At 39.0% G+C, this 20340-nt stretch overlaps 1 pseudogene; it reads left to right on the plus strand.

Moving 5' to 3' along the window:
* Positions 1-667: 667 nt before the first annotated feature.
* LOC127666694 (60S ribosomal protein L26-like) lies at positions 668-14377 on the plus strand (annotated as a pseudogene).
* The last annotated feature ends 5963 nt before the right edge of the window (positions 14378-20340 follow it).

The following is a 20340-nucleotide window of genomic DNA, read 5'->3' on the forward strand; positions in this document are numbered from 1 at the left end:
ACCATACTTACTGAAAAGCTGCTGTAGACATGTCTAAACAGACTGCCTTTGTATCAGAAAGCAGTCCCTGGTCTCATTAGCTGTAGCCAGGTCAGGGTCACATGGCAGAAAGTATGAGATCCGATGCCCAGAGAAACTCCCCGCAGCTGCCTGTCTCATAAAGACGCCATGCGTATGTATGCCAGCCTGCAGACCAGAATGGCCTGTGTGGTATGGGAAAGGGTTAGGTTCCTATTCATGGTCCCTAACTCTTATCCTACCGCAGACACTGGTCTTGGAATCGCTCACCGAAAAGGTAAGAGCACTGCAGAGTGCGGCTTAAGCAGTCTGCACTGGTGGGAGAGATTGCTCGGCCTTTGTCCCTCATGCACCGTTGGCCACTTCAATCAAAACGTGTAGCAACTGGGATGGTTGGTCTATGTGTGCCCTGTGTTTTCTAAGTCACATTAGCCTGGAGAGGGCACAGGAGCATCAGCTGACTACTACATACACAAGTCCACCCTCTCCTGAGTTGAAGGAACTGCTTCTCTCAAAATTATCACCGATGGAGCCGGGGATTCCCACGTTTTCCTATGCTTGATGAGCTCTAGCCTGAATTCTATCCTTCCTTTGTTTTGAGTTCTTGCAATGAGCACCCTGACTGTCATTGATGCCAAGAATAGCAGCTATGCCTCCTGCCAAAAAAATAAATAAAAAAAATAATAAAATTAATGTGTCAGCTGCTTCAGCAGCTGCCAGTGCTTTCCTGGCAGAGGCCATACCTGCCTGTAAAATACGAGGTCACAAGGTATACACGGCCAGTGTGGATGGAACGCATGCCCAGTTGAAACTCCAGCGAACGCCCTCGCTGCCACTGCTGCTGCTTCCCATGCTGGTGCTGCTGTGGCCACGGACAGGATCACTCATACCAAGGAGCTGGATGTCTTTTGTTCATAAGGCCTTAGAGAGGAGAAAAAATGCTTTATTTGCTCTTTTATTACAACTTTATCTCCCAGAAACTCGGGCAAAATCTGTGGGAGCTGTGTCACAAGAGAAATTAGGTGGCAAGTTGTACTGAGAATCTGCCTTCTGTCTCAACATTGGTACACTGGCATTTCTAAACCTCTTCCCTTCCTTTGGGATAATTTTCTTTCATGAAATGATTAGTGTTTTATGGTTCTGGGGAAAAGACAGGATTCAGTCATCCCAGTAGTAGCCAAGTAGTTGGCCATTATAGCTACAAGTTGACATATGATTGACTAATTTAGAAGGCACTCTAATTTAATATAATTAATTTATTTTATATCTGATATATATGACATAATTTTTTAAAAAGTATGTAAAATGTAGTTGACAAATGTGATCTTTTGAAATATCTATATATACATGTGTAAATGTGTGTATGCATATAATGGACACACATATTTGATTGATACAAAGAAGAATTGGAATTTTATAATTCATAATGCTCCTTATCTAAAGAAATGATGGAGACATTAATGGGTCAGCTGGGATTACAAAAACAGGAAAACTAAGTAGTTGCAATTTTTGCATTTATTCACTTTAATCAAGAGTAAGAAGACACAAAATCAAATAGACAAAAAATATCCTAATCACTGTAAATATGCAGTCTATATTAGTACAAATATTAAAGTCACAAATATCAATTAAAAGGAGGGTCCAAGAGGAGAAGAAGAATGGGATGTCCTAGGAACGATTTGAAAGGCCCTGTGACGTGATGGGAGTGGCATGCACTGCTGAGTGATCCAGAAGTATGATGCTCAGAAAACTAGACACCAGACTTTCATAAAAACAAGCTCAAGGAATTATTATCTTTGAAGGCAGGAAACAATATGCTATTTAGACAGCTTTTTGGAGAATTCGTATATCAGAGATTAAGTCAAAGTTATGCTAAAATTAATTTGCTAATAAATAGAAAACTAGTCACTAGTATATGAGGCAATAGCCTGTAAGGTTTGGGATTATCTTTTGCACCTGATAAAAATCAACTAATATATTCGTAGTCAAATCACTTTTTATTGTGGGAGGCAAGGATCATTTACATTTCTCTTAGCCAAAAGTCAAAAACATTCATATTACTTTTATTTCTATCCCAGGAGGTTACCAAGTAACCTGATCAGTAAGAAAAAAAAAAGAGAAGAAAAAAGAAATATATATGTATGTTCTTATAGACTTATTTAATAACCAAATGAGCAGACAAAACTAATAGGAGAAAAATCAGTCAATTATTTCTCTTTGCCAATTTCCAAATCTGGAATTAATTTTCTTAATGGTGTGCCTATAATTGGAGATAGGAAATCGTCATTTTTAGTAACCCCAATGGTGACCTTCACAATAGTAGTTGTAGCTGCCTGGAGCTGGCAACAAAAACAAGGCAAATAAGTTGTCAAGTAAACAGAGACCAGGATAACAGACACTGTGTGACTCCCCCAAGCACAGAGGGCAGCTGAGAACACGGAAGGGAAAGAATTCGGTTTTTCCTTTTTTTAAACATTGGAATGACTCCAATATCAAAGCCTGCTTCAAACTTATTCCTCATGCTCAGTGAACAGATTACAATCTCAAGTTTTGTCATTTTTTAGATGCTCTGAAAAGCTTTGTTTTACACTATCTTAACAGACACAAAGAAGAAAATGACAAAGAAGTATGAAGGGATATTGTTCTAAATGGCCCTTACGGCACAAATCCCTTAGGAAGAATTTTTGTGACCCTGCCATGCTCACTCCAACAAGATTAGCATCAACCAGAAGGCATCTCTTGTGAAAACTGAAACTGGAATATATGGAAAGAGGGGCAACTGGAATGGAGAGAGAAACTGAGAAACATACAGAGGTGGGAAATCAGCTATGAGGATGCAGATGCCTAAAGGAAGGAAGATGAACTTGACAAGTGGGAAAGGGATGAAATGGCTGGAGAGATGCTGGCCAGAGGTCTCCGAGAGGGATGCTCCTGGAAAGGTTCCTTGCCTCTCTCTAGTGAAGGTTGTAAAAACGGGTGTTTGATGGGTGTGCTGTTTTATCCATCAACAGGAGATGTCTTTAACACTTTTTCATTTTTCTAAATGAAGATTTTATTCCTATGAAATCTGACAATAAAATACAGTGCTATAGACTCAAATATACAAAAGAGAATGGTACGCATGCTCAGTAAGGAGCACCACACTTGCTTGCTCTTCAATATTGAGTCAACACAAACTGTACTTCCTGATTAGCTCCGTAAAGTCTTAGTCTTAGTTACTCAAACTAAACACTTTGCTGGGAATTATGGATACTTTTGATTCTCCAACATCTTTATTTTCTTACATTTATATCTCATTTATAGTAATTATGTTCATTAAGAAATTAGAGAACTGTCGCTTAATTTCTTTAAAAATAATGCATTTTTTAAACATCACAAAATGGTTCTTTGGTGAAAGGAATAAAAAAAAAAGAATATTTGCATGTTCTTTTCTCCCTGAGGGTACTAAACGCTGTGGTAGTCCTTTATCAGCAGTGTTTATACTTCATGATTTTGCTTATTTAGATGCTTGCAGAGTGTAAAATTATGGGTCTGGTGATTTGTGACCAGAATTTGCTTCTCTAAATCTATCCTCTTACTTAAATTTAAAGTTTTATTTGGGCGTGCTTTTGTTTTCCTTTGAAATACACATAAAGAGTATGTAAGGTCCTGAAGGAATGTTCCATGAATTGATAATGGCAGAAAATTTCTCTGCACTGTACTCTTTCCTGGTCATAAGAATAGCATAGCAGGACCCATGTTACAGAATCACGCTGGTATGTGGCTCCATTGGTAGAGTACTTGCTTAGCATTCACAGAGCACTTGATTCTATCCCCACATAGCATAACTCAGACAAGGTGGCACAGTGTGGTAATCCCAGAAAACTGGGTGGTAAAAACAGGAGGATCTGGAGTTTAGGAATATGCACAGCCATTCATAGCAGAGTAATTCATCTATGTGCCAGTCTCTGGTCCCAGAAGGGATTCTGTTCCCTCTTTAACTGAGATCTCTCTCTCTCTCTCTCTCTCTCTCTCTCTCTCTCTCTCTCTCTCTCTCTCTCTCTCTCTCTCTCTCTCTCTCTCTGATTTTTAAAGATTTATTTATTAAATATAAGTACACTAGCTATTTTCAGACACACCAGAACAGAGCATCAGATCTCATTACAGATGGTTGTGAGCCACCACGTTGTTTGCTGGGAATTGAACTCAGGACTTCGGCAAGAGCAGTCAGTGCTCTTAACCACTGAGCCATCTCTCCAGCCCCTAATTGAGATCTCAGCTTAGCCTGATTGGCTCAGAGTTGATGGTTCATTATTCTCTGTGTGTGATAAATATAAAACCACATGGAAGTAAGACGTAAGTGATCTGTCTTTAGTCTTCTGAGTGCTGCTATATGTTCCTGCTCCTAGCATATCTCCATTCTGTCACTCTTCAGTGACTTCTGAACTCTTGGGAGCTGAAGTCAACCTGTCTCTCTCAAACCCTTTGGGATTAAATCAGATGAGTCTATCCAGTTATTTAAAGCTCTATGCCATCAAATAGATTTCTTTCCTTGTCTTTTGTTTTTGTGAGTTGAAAAAATCTTTCCTCTTTGTCTTTCTATTTTTTTTTGTGTGGTTGCAAGTAAAGGAAAATTGGCTTCATCTAATATAGGCAACTAGAATAGGAAAAGGAATTTATTCATTCATGGAAACTATGAATTGAATGAACAGGGTGGTAAAGCATCCATGAATATAAGCTTAATTTATATAAAATATTCTGGGAATATTTAAAATATTTAAAATATATAAAATATTCCCAAATCCTCCCAGATTCTCATCACCTACCTACTTTCCCAACTCCAAGACCTTTGTTGCTGTCTCTTTAGAAGACAATCAAAAATCAAGCAAACAAACAAAAAACCCCAAAACACAAACCTGAATAAAAAGAAAAAAAGATACAGGCACACACACACACACACACACTCACACACAAACACAAAACCATACAAAAAACAAGCATAATATACAAGCAAAAGATCAGTATGACAAAGTCATAAAACAAAACGAATTAATATGACAAAAAATGTCTACAAAAACTACTTAAAGGTAGGGCATACCTTTAAGTATGGTCAATATTCCCAGTGAGACTCCACTGAAAAAAGTTAATTTTCCCTTTGTAAACAGTTATCCATTGGAGCTGGCTTCTTAGTTAGGGATAGGATGTTATGTCCACTTTTCCCTCTCAGCTCTGGTACCCTGTCAGGCTTGAACCTGTGCAGGTCGGGTGTGTGCTGTCACAATTTCAGAGAGCTCATCTGTGCGCCGGTCTCACGGTATCTGGAAGAAACTGTTTTCTTGATATCTTGTAACTCCTCTGACTCTTATTGTCTTACAATAAAAGGCACTTAGAATTTGCAGATATGAAACAATACACACTTCCCAGTGAGAGGTGATATATCAGTATAGGTGCAAAACTATTGAGTAGCTTTATTTGAGTGAGCAAGCTGGCAGAAGCAATTTTGTCACTGACCCATCCCCATTCCTAAATTGGTTAATGTTAAAAGGGAGAAGCCCATTTGTTTCTGTGTGTACTTAATGGTAATCAGGTTTTTATTTTTATATGTATGAGTGTTTGATGTCATGAATGCCTATGCATCATATGTTTGTCTGGGGACTGCAGGGGTCAAGTGAGCACATTCTGTCCCCTGGAACTGAAGTATACATGGTGGGTAAGCTGTTGTGCAGGCACTGGGAATAGAACTCATATCCTCTACAAGAACATCAAGTGATTTTAGCAGAGCCATCTCTCCTACCCTTTTTAGTTATATGTACTATGAAATGTAATCCCACAGAATCCAGTTTTGTTGGCTTGCCTGTTCCTGTGATTGCTGGTTGTGTGACTTTAAATAATGTAAAGTGGTTTAAGGAGAACATAATCAGTCCTACAAATGACCCTTGATTTCAATCCCCAATCTAAACATCATCTTATAACCCGTCCTGCTGAAACCCCATTTGAAGGTCATGTTTCATCTGTGCTGACCCCACACTGAAGATTATGTAAGCACTGCGTAACCTTCAGCTCATTCGGAAGCTGCAGAAAGCTCCCGAGAATTTCTCTGATATAAATTAATAGAGAGAATGGAATGTTTTGCAGTGAGTGATAAATTTGACAAATGATTACTCATGCTTCCCTCTGCCCCTCTCGGATGACTATGCAGCACAGTACACTGCTGAGGACCTCAGCTCCCCACTCCTGCAGCAAGCTCCTCCTGCTTTGCTTTCTCCTGCATTCATCTTAGCACACAGGGTGCTAACAGTCTATCTCAATAGCCAGGGGAAGGAACATTGGAACCAGGGAACAATTATTCAACCCTGTAGGCTGTATCTTGTTCTGAGAGACTACCAGGCACCAGGGACAGTACTAGATGCTGGAGTTACAATGATGTCCCCATGTTTTTGTCAAGTTCTGTCCTTGGACACTTGGTTTTTGCTTGGTCTCGTTTGAAGACCACATTTAGCTTCTATAAGTTCTACTTCTGTACATTCTTGTTACAGATACACATCTCCAGAAGCTCCATCAGCCTGGAGCATATTCTCAATTCATGGCTAACAGGTCCCAGTCACCACATCCTGTCAAGGAACACCTACCACTCACTCCATTTTCCATTGCTGTCATGTTCCCTAAGTCTGATAGTTAAGGCCCCACTAGGACAATACTGTTGCCATATTAAATACTCTTGCTAAATTAAGATTTATGACAAAGAATTTTGCAATCTAGGCTAGAGATGGCATGGAGTGGGAAGCACTTGCTGCATTTGAACAGATCAAGCGTTATTTCCAGTATCTACTTTGGAAGGCCCTCAACCTCCTGTGACTCCATCTCCCTAGAAACCCAGCCCTCTGGCCTTTGTAGGCACTGGTACTCACCTGCTCATACCCACACAGATACATCCACAATGCCATAAGTAAAAAGAAAATAAATCTCAGGAAAGCATAAACCTTTGTAATCTATGAAGTTTATGTAAACTATGTTATCTATGACTCCTGGGTAGGTTCTCTTTAAGTTATTATGTTCCTATCTAACAGATGAGGTATTATCACCTGATTACGTTGTCCAAGGCCAGATGCAATCTACCTTCTGTCTATATTTCACCAGTATCTGCTGTTGAATTTTCTGTGCATCAAACTCCCTGAGTTGCTCACTGTTTCCTTCCTTCCAGACAAAGCAAAGACATTCCTCATGTAGATTATACCTTCTCCTTAGAAGAGTATACCTTCTTTCTCCTATCATCCATATCTTCCTTCCTGCCAGAAGCAGCAGAAGCCACTGGGTAGGAGTAATGGAATTCCACAAGACATGGGATGACTGTCACTTCCTTAGTTTGTCAGCATGCGCTTGTATTTGGAAATTTCCACACATGTGAAAAAGCTAGGAGAGGGTGTTCAATCTGGGGCAAGAGAACAGAAAGTCTTATGGAACTTTATCAGGAAGGGCCAGCCAAAGGATGCTGGCTTCAAAAATATGTAGAGAGATGTTCTTACAGTCTGGGTCTTCGGGAAGTCAAGAGTTTTTTAAAACCAGTGGGGAAGATGAATTATGGTGTAAAGTCCTTTGCAAGAGGAGCTGATGAGCAATAGTCCGGGGATCACGGACATGAGAGGGTCACTGGAAAATTACCAGGGCTCACTACCACAACACATCTCTGGGGCACTGCCTTCAGTCCAGATGTACCCAGAACAGAGAAAACAAGGCCTCTGCCAAGCTGTAAAATAAAAATCTTCAAGACAGAGAAAAGTGAATAGATTAATTCTTTTTTCTTAGTAGTTCACTCGACTTGCATAGACAAAGAACAACTAACACTTGGAAGTAACCCAAGATTTTCTCTTTTGTTACTGCTTGCCAGCACACCTGAGTGCAGTCAAATTGTTAAGAATTATCTAATCTGACTTTACAGGTAGCTTCAGGGAGGAACTCATATCTGAATGCTTAAGGGAAAATCAAGTATATAATGTGCTTTATGAAAAAAAAACTATGGATTTTGACATGACACAACTGTACTGTAACAATGAGTGATCTGATATGAGGGCCCTCAGGCCTTTGAGTTTCACTGGTGTTAAGTTGGAGAACAAGGATAAAAGATTTTATCTCTGAGCTCTACTATTATGCTTTATTTAGAAGCCCTTTTAAGAAATCTTATGGATTATTATTCAACAAAAAACAAAGCAGGTATGTTACAGCCTCTTTCTATGTGAGATCCAAGATCATTATCTATGTATAAATTTATCTTGTGGTATTCTATCTTTGTTAACTAATTATAAGGAATGACTATTTAAAGATGTAATTTTATTTATTGAATAACATAATAACTTTTCTTCCATGTGTGTATGAGACTTCTCAAATTTGACAAGTATACTTAATTCCTGCTCTCTCCACCAGTCCTCCACATTTTTACCAAAGCAAACTAGAACTTATTTTCCTTCCTGAGATCATGACTATAAATATCCTCTCTTCCCGCCTTTTCTTTCCCCTTTCTTTTCCTTCCTCCTCCTTCTCTTCACCCCCACCCGCTCTCTCCTTCTCCCTCTTTCTTTCTATGTCTCTCTTTGACTATCTCACTTTTTATCCTTTTCTGTGTTTCTCTGTCTTCCCTCCCCCACAGTGCTTGCTTGCGTACATGTGTGTGTGTGTGTGTGTGTGTATGTGTGTGTGTCTGTTTCTCTCTGTCTCTCTCTTTGTCTCCTTGTCTCTCTGTGTGCCTCTTTGTCTGTCTCCCTGTATTTGTCTCCCTCTCACTCCCTCTTTCCCATTGTTTGAGACAATGGCTTCCTATGTAGCCCTGGCTGGTCTGGAATTTACAAGATACTCCTGTCTTTCCATCCAAAGTACTAGAATTGCAAACATGGGCCACTATGTTGGGATTTTCTCTTACAATTATATTCCAATATTCAACTGATCTGCATGTTCCATTGACATTATTTTCAAAAGATCCAGGATCAAGTTACTTCTTATCCCTTTCACCATCACTTCCTTGATTCAAGCAACAGTGATGTGCATAGTAGCTTGACAGAACAGACTTGTCTGGCCTTTCTCCTTCTCCTAAGTTTTGTACAGTCTAATTTCAATAAAAGGGGATCTTTTAGGATCTGTATACTGCCTAAAACTTTGTGATAACCTCTCAATTCTTCCATACTAAAAGCTCTTCAAAATCCCTCCAAAGCTCTAGGAAACTCAGACTCTCCTCAGCATCTTATTTATACTCCTAACATCCTGGTATTATTGCCCTCATAGTCTTTGCCTTCTTTTCTCTTTGTCCATCTCTTTGTCTGAATAATAACTATTTCTGAAGCCATAGAAATCAGCCCCAGATCTAACAGTCCTGAACCTAGCTAAAGTTGTCTGTTTAAATTTCTGATGGAGAGGAAAGGAAGGCAAGACCATGATACACAATGTAGATTAAAATAACCATATGCCACTGATAAGATCATTTCCCAAGCACTTCATATTTACATTTAACAACTTCAGATTCCATTAAAGCTACACGCTTCATGTGACCCTTCCTATGCTCTTTACAAGAGAGGCAGAAGTCAGAGAGTTTACAGCAGGGGCATTTCTTAGCCAACATCTTAAAAGACACACACAGGAAGAGCATGGTTCCTAGGCTTCCAACTAAAGCTCGAGCATGGGCTTTCTTTAAAATTCTGGATGGCTTCAGCAGATAGGTATGCTCTTATCATCAATACCTCTGGCTTATTCAAACAACTGAAAATGATGATAAATTTCCAGAAGATTCTAACTAATAAATAGAAATAAAATGGCTTTCCAAAGAATGCATGTTCTGTGAAACACACATTGAGAGCAGAGATAACTCTTACCAAAGCAAGCACTGTTATTTACTTTAAGCAAATGCTCTAGTTCTTTAATTTAAAAAAAAAATGAGTGACTTTTCAACAGAGTTCTAGGAGTTTCTGGAACTAACTTGTGTACACTCATCCTTTGCAAACATGAGAAAGAAAGTCTAATGATACTCAACTATTCCCAATGAACCCTGTAGCATGTAAGAGGTGGACAACAGTTCTCCAGTACGAGCACAAAGCCACTGTTGAACACCACTCCGAAAACACAGGATAGTGTTGAAAGTCTATGGGCACAAAGGAGCATTATTGACATTACACTTCACTATGCAGCTGGAGAAATGGCTCAGTGGTCAAGAAGAGGTGGCTGTTCCTCCTGAGGACCCTGGTTTGCTTCACAGATCACCAATAGGATAGCTTACAACTACCTGTAGCAACAGCTCCAGGGAACCCTATCTTTGTTTTGCTGTTTTCCATTGGTACCAGTGCATACATGGTATACACACATAAATAACAATAAATCTGTTAAAAATAAATCTTTTTTAAAAAAAATAGCATTCACTTGTTAGTCAGGTACACATGATTTTTATTTTTGCCTAATTTCATCTATCAAATTAAACAACCTGTGTCTCTTAGATGCAATTTCAGCCTTATTCAGAATAATAAAGTTCTATACTTATAATCCTTGAATATGAGTTTCATGAAAGTCTTATCAAAAATGTTAATTACTTAAATGTTGGGTTTATTTTTTCTCATAAGCATGTTTCATGAAGTAATATGTGTATGTGTTTAAACTATGAAGTGGTACCAAAGAACTTAAACTAAACAACAGTCAGTCTCTCTCAACCACACCCACTCCATATCCAGTGCATCTCTAATTCTCAAAGGAAACCATCCTTATTGTACCCCATTTTTAATAGGGTTATTTGGTTCTCTGGTGTTTAACTTCTTAAGTTCTTTGTATATATTGGATATTAGCCCTCTATCAGATATAGCATTTATAAAGATCTTTTCCCAATCTGTTGGTTATCGTTTTGTCCTATTGACAGTGGCCTTTGTCTTAAAGAAGCTTTTTAATTTTATCAGGTCCCAATTATCAATTCTTGATCTTAGAGCATAAGCCATTGGTGTTGTGATCAGGAACTTTTCTCCTGTACCCATGTTTTCGAGACTTTCCTCCACTTTTTCTTCTATTAGAGTCAGATTATTAGATCTGGTTTTATATGAAGGTCCTTGATCAACTTGGACTTGAGCTTTGTACAGGGAAAAAAAGAATGAGATGATTTGCATTCTTCTACATGCTAACTGCCAGTTGAACCAGCACCATTTTTTCCCCACTGGATGGTTTTATCTCCTTTGTCAAAGATCAAGTGACCTTAGGTGTGTGGGTTCATTTCTGGGTCTTCAGTTCTACTCCATTGATCTACCTGTCTGTCCCTGTACCAATACTATGCAGATTTTATCACTAATGCTCTGTCGTACAGTTTGAGATCTGAGATGCTGGTTTCCCCAGAAGTTCGTCTATTGTCAAGGATAGTTTTGCGACATCCTGGGTTTTTGCTTATTTCAAATGAATTTGAAAATTACTCTTTCTAAATATATGATGAATTGAGATGAAATTTTGATGGAGATTGCAGTGAATCCATAGATTGCTTTAGGCAAAATGGCCATTTTTACTATGTTAATCCTGCCAATCCATGAACATGAGAGATTTTTTCCATCTTTTGAGATCTGCTTCAATTTCTTTCTTCAGGGACTTGAAGTTCTTGTCATGTATATCTTTCACTTGCTTGGTTAGTTACAGAGCTATTCCACTTTATTCATACCAGTTCAAAATAGCTAAGATAAAAAACTGAGGTGACACCAGATGCTATAAGGATGTAGAGATAGAGGAACACTCCTCTATTGTGGGTGAGATTGCAAGCTGGTACAACCACTCTGGAAATCAGTTTGGAAGTTTCTCAGAAATTTGGACATAGTACTGCCTAAAGACCCAGCTATACCACTCCTGGGCATATACCCAAAACATGTTCCAATGGTAATAAGAATACATGTTCCACTATGTTCATAGCAGCCTTATTTATAATAGCCAGAAGCTGTCAAGCACCCAGATGTCCTTAAACAGATGAATGGATACAGAAAATGTGGTACATTTACATAATGGAGTACTAACCAGCTATTAAAAACAATGATTTCATGAAATTCTTAGGCAAATGGATGCAACTAGAAAATATCATCCTGAGTGAGGTAACCCAATCACAGAAGAACACACATGGTATGCGATCACTGATAATTGGATATTAACACAAAAGCTTGGAATACCCAAGATACAATTCACAGACAAAAGAAGCTCAAGAAGAAGGAAGGCCCCAGTGGAGGAGTTAGGGGAAGAACGTTGTGCATTCACATCAATTTAATAAAACTACAATTGTTTCTAGCCAAAGGCTATTATAATCATCACAGGGCAATAATATTATCAAATTTCTGGAGTACTAGTGTCAAGTATTGGTATCAACATACACAAGGGACCACTTTTAGCACATAATCAGTAATAACTGTAATAGAAATGGAGGGAGGCTTAGAAACACCAGACTTGCTACATCAGGGGAAATGGGTTCTAGCTGAGATCTACTGTCTGATTTCTTTTGTTATTTATATAGATGTCTAGAATTTTTTTACCATTTTCCAAAAAGATTTGCTTGATTATATAGCAAAAAAAAAAAATAATAAACTAAGATTTCCAGAATTCCTTATTGGTACTAATTTGGGTCACAATCTATACTTCAATAAACAATTAGGTTCAGTGACCTTCCCTGGAAAAGTCAAGTGATAAAGCCAAATTAATAGGGAAAAAACAGGAGAATTAAATCAATGTGATGGCTTTGAGAAGAGGGATAAAGAGATTAAGTGGCCCCCACTTCAAGTCCATATTCAGGTCCTAAAATTGAACAGAGTACAAGAGATCTAAGCAATCCTGGTGTAGGTGTGATGACCTACCCTTTACTGGATTCTAAACTCTCTCACAGGGTGGTCTGACAAGCTGTCAGTACTATGTAAAATCCCTTTCTAGAACCAAGTTTCTCCTCTGCCTAATGCCAGTTTCAGCTTTTATCTTCTCCCAGTGTGAGATTCCCAGGGGATGTCTAGTCTCTGGGAATCTATTATTTCATTCATCTTATTGAGTATCACAGTCATATTTTTAATCAATTCTTTTATGACAGGGTAGTAATATTAAAAAAAAAACTACTGGGGTATTGCTTGGAAGTATTGGTATCAATATATGCAAGGGACCACATTTAACAGGCCTAGGATCAGGATGGTGATGAGATTTGTCTCCATGGTTCACTGAGTCAGAAACCCCTGCTATGATGTAAATCTACCACAATTAAATTTTCTCTGGAGGCATGCACAGTGAAGTGATGTTCTAGCATTTTTAGACTTTATATAAAGGAACATATATATTACTTATGGTAATCACATATCTGATAACACCTGGTCAATTGTACCAATAAATTACTAATACGATAAATTTCTCTAATATGATATTGGAAATGTGAACTTTTAAGTGTATAAGTTTACAAATATTCAACTTGAAGGATAGTTTGGTTCTCCTGGCCAGAAATCTCTAGGTTACTACTAAATCTCTCTCACTTAGGCAAAAATTTGCTGTTGTGAAACAATTCTAAAACTCTAGGATGCATTTCCTGGCAAACTTACTAAAATATAAAATCAGGGCCTCTGGTTCAGAGCACAGACCTGGGCTCAGAAATCTTCATTCAATTGTCCAGTCATTACTGTGCAAAGGGAATTCCGACCTTCTTTGAGAATCTTACACCAAGGCATTGAGGAAAAAGAGGCGTATTAATTAATATATCTCAACCTTCTAATAAATGTCATAAGACAAAATAGACCAGAGAAAATCATATACAAATGTCTAACATATCTATATTTCCTTAGGGTTAAATCCATGGTAATTCTTCACATTAGGACATGTAAATAAATCAAAGAATATAATGAATATGATCAAGTTAATATCATTTTTTAAAATGTAACCTGCCTTTTGCAGCTGTCGGTGGATCACAGCTGCCAAAATAAAGTTCAATTTCTTCGTGACTTCGGACCAAATCAAGAACCACAAAAAACATTTCCATGCACCTTCTCACATTCAGAGGAAGATCATGCCTTCCCCTCTTTCCAAAGAGCTGAGGTAGAAGTAGAATGTTTGGTCTATGCCCTTTTGAAGAATGACGAAGTTCAGGTTGTTCGAGGACACTACAAAAGCCAGCAGACTGGCAAGGTGGTCCAAGTCTACAGGAAGAAATACGTCATCTACACTGAGTTAGTCCAGCGAGAGAAGGCTAATGGCGCAACTGACCATGTGGGCATCCACACCGGCAAGGTGGGTGTCATCAGGTTAAATCTGGACAGGGACTGCAAGGCTCGACGGGGACTGCAAGAAGATCCTGGAGAGGAAAGTCAAGTCCCAACAAGTAGGAAAGGAGAAGGGCAAATACAAGGAAGAGACGTTCGAGAAGATACAGAAGTAGAGGCATCTCATGCACAGCTTTCATTAAACTGCTTAAGTAAACAAACAAACAAAAACCATTCACTTAAATAAAGACCATTTAACTACTGTAAAGGCTGTGGTGCTTTGGAAAATGATGTGCTCCCATAGGTTCTTATATATGAACACTTAGTCACCAGAGATTGGAACTCTTTGAAAGGATTAAAAAGATTAAGATCTATATGACAAGAACTTCAAGACTCAGAAGAAGGAAATGGAAGAAGACCTCAGAAAATAGAAAAATCTACCATGCTCATGGATTGGCAGGATTAATATAGTTAAAATGGCCATTTTGCCAAAAGCAATCTACAGATTCAACATAATACCCATCAAAATTCCAACTCGGTTTTTCATAGAGTTAGAAAGAGTAATTCTCAAATTCATCTGGAATAACAAAAAACCCAAGATAGCTAAAACTATTCTCAACAACGAAAGAAAGTCTGGGGGAATCAGTATCCCTGACCTCAAGCAATACTACAGAGCAATAGTGTTAAAAACTGCATGGTATTGGTATAGTGACAGGCAGGCAGATCAATGGAATAGGATTGAAGATCCAGAGATGAACCCAAACACCTATGGCCACTTGATCCTCAACAAAGGAGCTGAAAACATCCAGTGGAGAAAAGATAGCCTTTTCAACAAATGGTGCTGATTCAACTGGAGGTCAGCATGCAGAAGAATGGGAATTGATCCATCCTTATCTCCTTGTACTAAGCTCAACTCCAAATGGATCAAGGAAGTCCACATAACGCCAGACACTCTGAAGCTAATAGAAAAGAAACTGGGGACGACCCTTGAGGACATCAGTACAGGGTGAAATTTCCTAAACAGAACACCAAAAGCTTATGCTCTAAGATCAAGAATTGACAAATGGGACCTCATAAAATTACTAAGTTTCTGTAAGGCAAAGGACACCATCAAAAGGACAAATCAGCAACCAACAAATTGGGAAAAGATCTTCGCCAACCCTACATCAGATAGAGGGCTAATATCCAATATATATAAAGAACTCAAGATGTTAGACCCCAGAAAACCAAATAACCCTATTAAAAAATGCTGTACAGAGCTAAACAAAGAATTTTCACCCGAAGAACTTTGAATGGCTGAGAAGCATCTTAAAAAAATGCTCAACTTCATTAGATATTAGGGAAATGCAAATCAAAACAACCCTGAGATTTCACCTTACAGCAGTCAGCATGGCTAAGATTAAAAATTCAGGAGACACCAACACTCCTCCACTGCTGGTAGGGTTGCAAATTGGTACAACCACTCTGGAAATCAGTATGGTAGTTCCTCAGAAAATTGGGCACGTCACTTCCAGAGGACCCTGCTATACCACTCCTAGGCATATACCCAGAGGATTCCCCAGCAGGCAATAATGATACGTGCTCCATTATGTTCATAGCAGCCCTATTTATAATATCCAGAAGCTAGAAAGAGCCCAGGTATCCCTCAACAGAAGAATGGATGCAAAAAAATGTGCTATATATACCCAATGGAGTACTATTCAGCCATTAGAAACAATGAATTCATGAAATTCTTAGACAAATGGATGGAGCTGGAGAACATCATACTAAGTGAGGTAACCCAGTCTCAAAAGGTGAATCATGGTATGCACTCACTAATAAGCAGCTAATAGCCTAGAAAATTGGAATACCCAAAACATAATCCACATATCAAATGATGTACAAGAACAACGGAGGAGTGGCCCCTGGTCCTGGAAAGACTCAGTGTAGCATATAGGGCAAAACCAGAACAGGGAAGTGGGAAGGGGTGGGTGAGAAAACATGGGGAAGGAAGGGGGCTGATGGGACTTTCGGGGAGTGGGGGGCCAGAAAAGGGGAAATCATTTGAAATGTAAATAAAAATATATCGAATTAAAAAAGAAAAAAGAAAATTAGGCCTTGGAGGAAGTATGTCTCTGTTACTAGGGATAGGCTTTGAGATTTCAAAAGTTCAGGTTTCTCTGTCTCTCTGTCTGTCTATCTCTCTGTCTGTCTCTGTCTCTGTCTCTATCTCTGCCTCTGTGTGCCTTTCTCTCTCTCTCTTTCTCTCTTGCACGCGTGTGCGTGAGCATACACACACACACACACACACACACACACACACGCACACAGACACACAGATACACACACACACACACATGCATGCGCGCACACACACACACACAGCCCACAGATAAGGAAGTAGCTACATCTCAGCATCTCAGCAACTTTTCAGCACCACGCCCATCTGCTGCCTTGTCCCTGTGATGATGATGATAACGGACTAAGCATCTGCATCTACAAACAAATCCCCAATTAAATGCTTCCTTTTATGAGCTGCCATGGTCAGGGTGTCTTCTCACAGAAATAGAACACGAAGACAAAGGCCAGGGTTTGAAATGACAATATTTCTGTTTGTTAGATGAAATGCTAATTTACAGCATATTGTGCCTTGTCCGTAATAGATTAATGATCTCCTTTCAAATGCAAAAGGTATATAGCCTCAATACAACCTTTACAAATAAAGAGCAGTTTCCCTGCATCCCTTTTTGCCAGAATAACTTCTACCCTGAATTCCTCTGCATTAGCCTATTGTGTCAAGGCAAGTTACCGACTCACAGACAGCACAGGCGAGAAACATGTTGTAACGAGAAGGCATTTTCTGCTGTCAGTCAAGCATTTCATAGACAGGATCACCAAAGGGAGTTGTGTGGTTGAACACAAGTATTCAAATCAAGGCAAGATTACATTCAGGCTATTTGATTCACTTAAGAAAGCCCTGGTTTTTCACTGTTATAAATGTGGGCAGGTAAAAACCCGCAGACTCAGAATGTGAGGTTAGTAAAAGCGACAGAAATCTTTGTCAGATTCCTGATGTTGGATTGGTTCCTCTTCGTCCAGTGTCCCCAGACAGGCTCTTATGATTGCTTTACAGATATTAATTTCTGCAGGGAAGTCACTCATTCTGATTGAAAGGTCTGATGTAATTGAGCCCCAAATACCCATGGCCAGACGCCAAATGAAATTTCCCCTAAATATGCCTTGTCTGTTTCTGCAATCGAATACAAGGGCTGCTTCAACTCCGCCCCTCCCACCACCGTCCTTCCGCTAGTCGGGGCAGAAGTTCTTGTCTCCCTTTCCTCTGTACTGCTTTCCTAGCCTGTGTCTACCTGCTCCTAAGGTTCACAGTCTGTGTCTAACAGCCGTATGTAGCTCCATAATACCATGCTTCAATCTGCCAAGCTTTAAAAAGGTTGTTCTACCCTAAAACATTTAAACTCTATGAAGAAATAGGAATTATCTCAATTTTTGTTACTCATATTGGAGACTGGAGGGGGGGGGGGCAAAAGAGAAAGACACTTGTCCCGGAGCCTACTTTGTGCAGCTTAATTGACCCAGTTCCTCTGAACTAATGGGCTTTATATCTGAATTTAGAAATGTTGTTTGTCCTGTCATTTGCTTTTTTAAAAAATTGTTTAGTACTATTGTAAACAAGAACGAGACCCAAACCAAAGGAATTTATTTCTGTTACAGTGTCATAACCGCATGATGAGCCTTTGTCTGCCTGTGTGTCACTAAGTTATCTATTTATTGACTAGATGCCCACTGTGTCCTAGGCACAGAGTAAACCAAAGATCCCCTCTAAGTACTACATTCATCTCACCAAAACTTAGGATTTGAAGAATGTGATCCTAATTTATACCTGTCACTGTCACTTGCCTTTATTCATTTTATCCTACAAAGAAAGCTTTTCATACCCTACCCTTTAATGCTAGATAAAAATGTTTCCTGTGCTTTCAAAATCTTTTATAAGGGTTCATTGTTTGATTCAGTCTCTACACTATGATACTATCTACCATGAGTCTGTCATCTAAGCCTTGACAGCCAACTTCAGGGCTAGAGCAGGCAAGCAATCTAGCCCTCTAATCACATTTGTGATTTTATGGCTTGCTTATTTATTTTTATTTTATGTCCATTACAATTTTGCCTGTATGTATGTCTGTGTGTGGGTTTGAGTCCCCTGGAACTTGAGTTACAGAGAGTTGTAAGCTAGCTTGTGAATGCTGGTAGTTGAAATCTGCTCCTCTGGAAGGGCAACAAGCACTCTTAATCACCGAGCCATCTCTCCAGCGCCCACATTAGTGATTTTAAGGGGAGAATTTTACTGATAAGCAAGATAAGATGAAAACTATTCCTACTTTTTGCAAGTACTAACGGCCAGCAATGGAGATATATATTATCAATGTAAGTGATACAAATATGGACAAGCAAACATATTACAGTAAAGAATTTGTTTACCCATCATCATTCTGTATCATTTTTATATTTTTGCGAAGATTTTTTTCCTTGGCCTGTTGGGTGACTCCTCTGAGCCTAGGAATAGGAAGGCACAGTTTCATGGCAATTGCTAAAAGCAGTCTCTCAAACAGAGCATACACACAGACATATGGAAGGGATGATAAAGCCCCTGAGTTCAGACCAAATCATGTCAAATAAATAGTTCAACAATATTGATACAAAGAAGCTGGAGGACATAGGAGGTTTCCTGTGGTACCCATAAATCGCAGGGGTACCTGTCCAACTTTCTGCTTCCATCCAGAGTTACAGAAATTATAATAGCAAAAAAGGATCATAACACAGGATTATTCAGAATTGGATGTTCTTCCACTACATTAGAGTATCTTTTTCTTCAGCCAGAATGTTGTTTTTGTTGTTGTTGATGTTGTGGGGGTGGTGGTGGTGGTGGTGGTAGTGGTGGTAAAAGAACTTTCACAGGACATAGAAACTAAAGACGTTATCTGCTATTGGCCTGTGATAGATTCTTTAGGTTTAGTCTTCAAGACCAAAAGGAGCAGCTGTAACAAAAAACAATTGTTCAGCAGAAAAATGTGTGTTGGCACAAGGGCATGGGGGAGGCTGGAAGGAGTGAAAAAGAAGGTTTTGCTCATCTTCCCCATTCTGCCACAGGCTAAGGTACACCCTTCCATCAATCATTTCCAGAGCCATTTTAAATGCACAAACAGTACAGAGATCTAGAAAGCTTAAAACAACATTGATTCTATTTTTAAGCATGAAACCTAGAGCAGTTGGAATCCTTGGTCTCTGAATTAATGACAGAGTTTAGAAATAGAAACAGCTTTATGGAAAGAGAGAGGCAAGTTGTTTTTCTGAGTAATTTTTAACTTTGTTTATAAGATTTAGCCTGATACAATTTTTCAAATTGTTTGTTTATTTATTTATTTATATCTCAAATGCTTCCCTCTCTCCTGATCTCCCCTTTCAGACTACCTCCCTCATCTGACTCCCCTTCACCTCTGAGAGAGCAGCCCCTCCCCATAATTTCCACTGTGATGCATCAAGTCTTTGCAGGATTAGATGCATCCTCTTTCACTGAAACCAGACATGGCAGCCTTCTCCAACATATGTGCCACAGGCCTTGGGCCAGCCTAGGCATGCTCTGTAGTTAGTGGTTCAATCTCTGGGAGCTCCCAGGGGTCTAGGTCAGTTGACACTTGTCAGTCTTCCTGTGGGGTTGCTATTAAAACAAACAAACAAACAAACAAACAAACCAAAAAAAAAAAAAAAAACCAAAACCTTTCCTCAGTCATTACTACAATTACTATAGAACCTTAAAAAGCTAGGTGATAAAATTGATATCATAACCATATATGCAATAATACACACACACACACACACACACACACACACACACACACACACACAGAGTATCATTCCAAGCACCTCAATTGTGTCTATAGATTGGAACCTCTATTAGAAGAAATCTCTCTGATTTACTGATTTCCTCTTTAGAACTTACTGAATGAGACTCTATAGTTGAGTTCACACTATATAATACAAAATGATGAACATATCTCTTACATTCTAAAAAAGAGAGACTATTGATTAACCTCTCACTCAGAGTTAATAATATATTTTATAGTCACTTAACACAGATCTACTG

This window comes from Apodemus sylvaticus, chromosome 16 (assembly GCF_947179515.1).
Source record: "Apodemus sylvaticus chromosome 16, mApoSyl1.1, whole genome shotgun sequence".
Classification (NCBI taxonomy): domain Eukaryota; kingdom Metazoa; phylum Chordata; class Mammalia; order Rodentia; family Muridae; genus Apodemus; species Apodemus sylvaticus.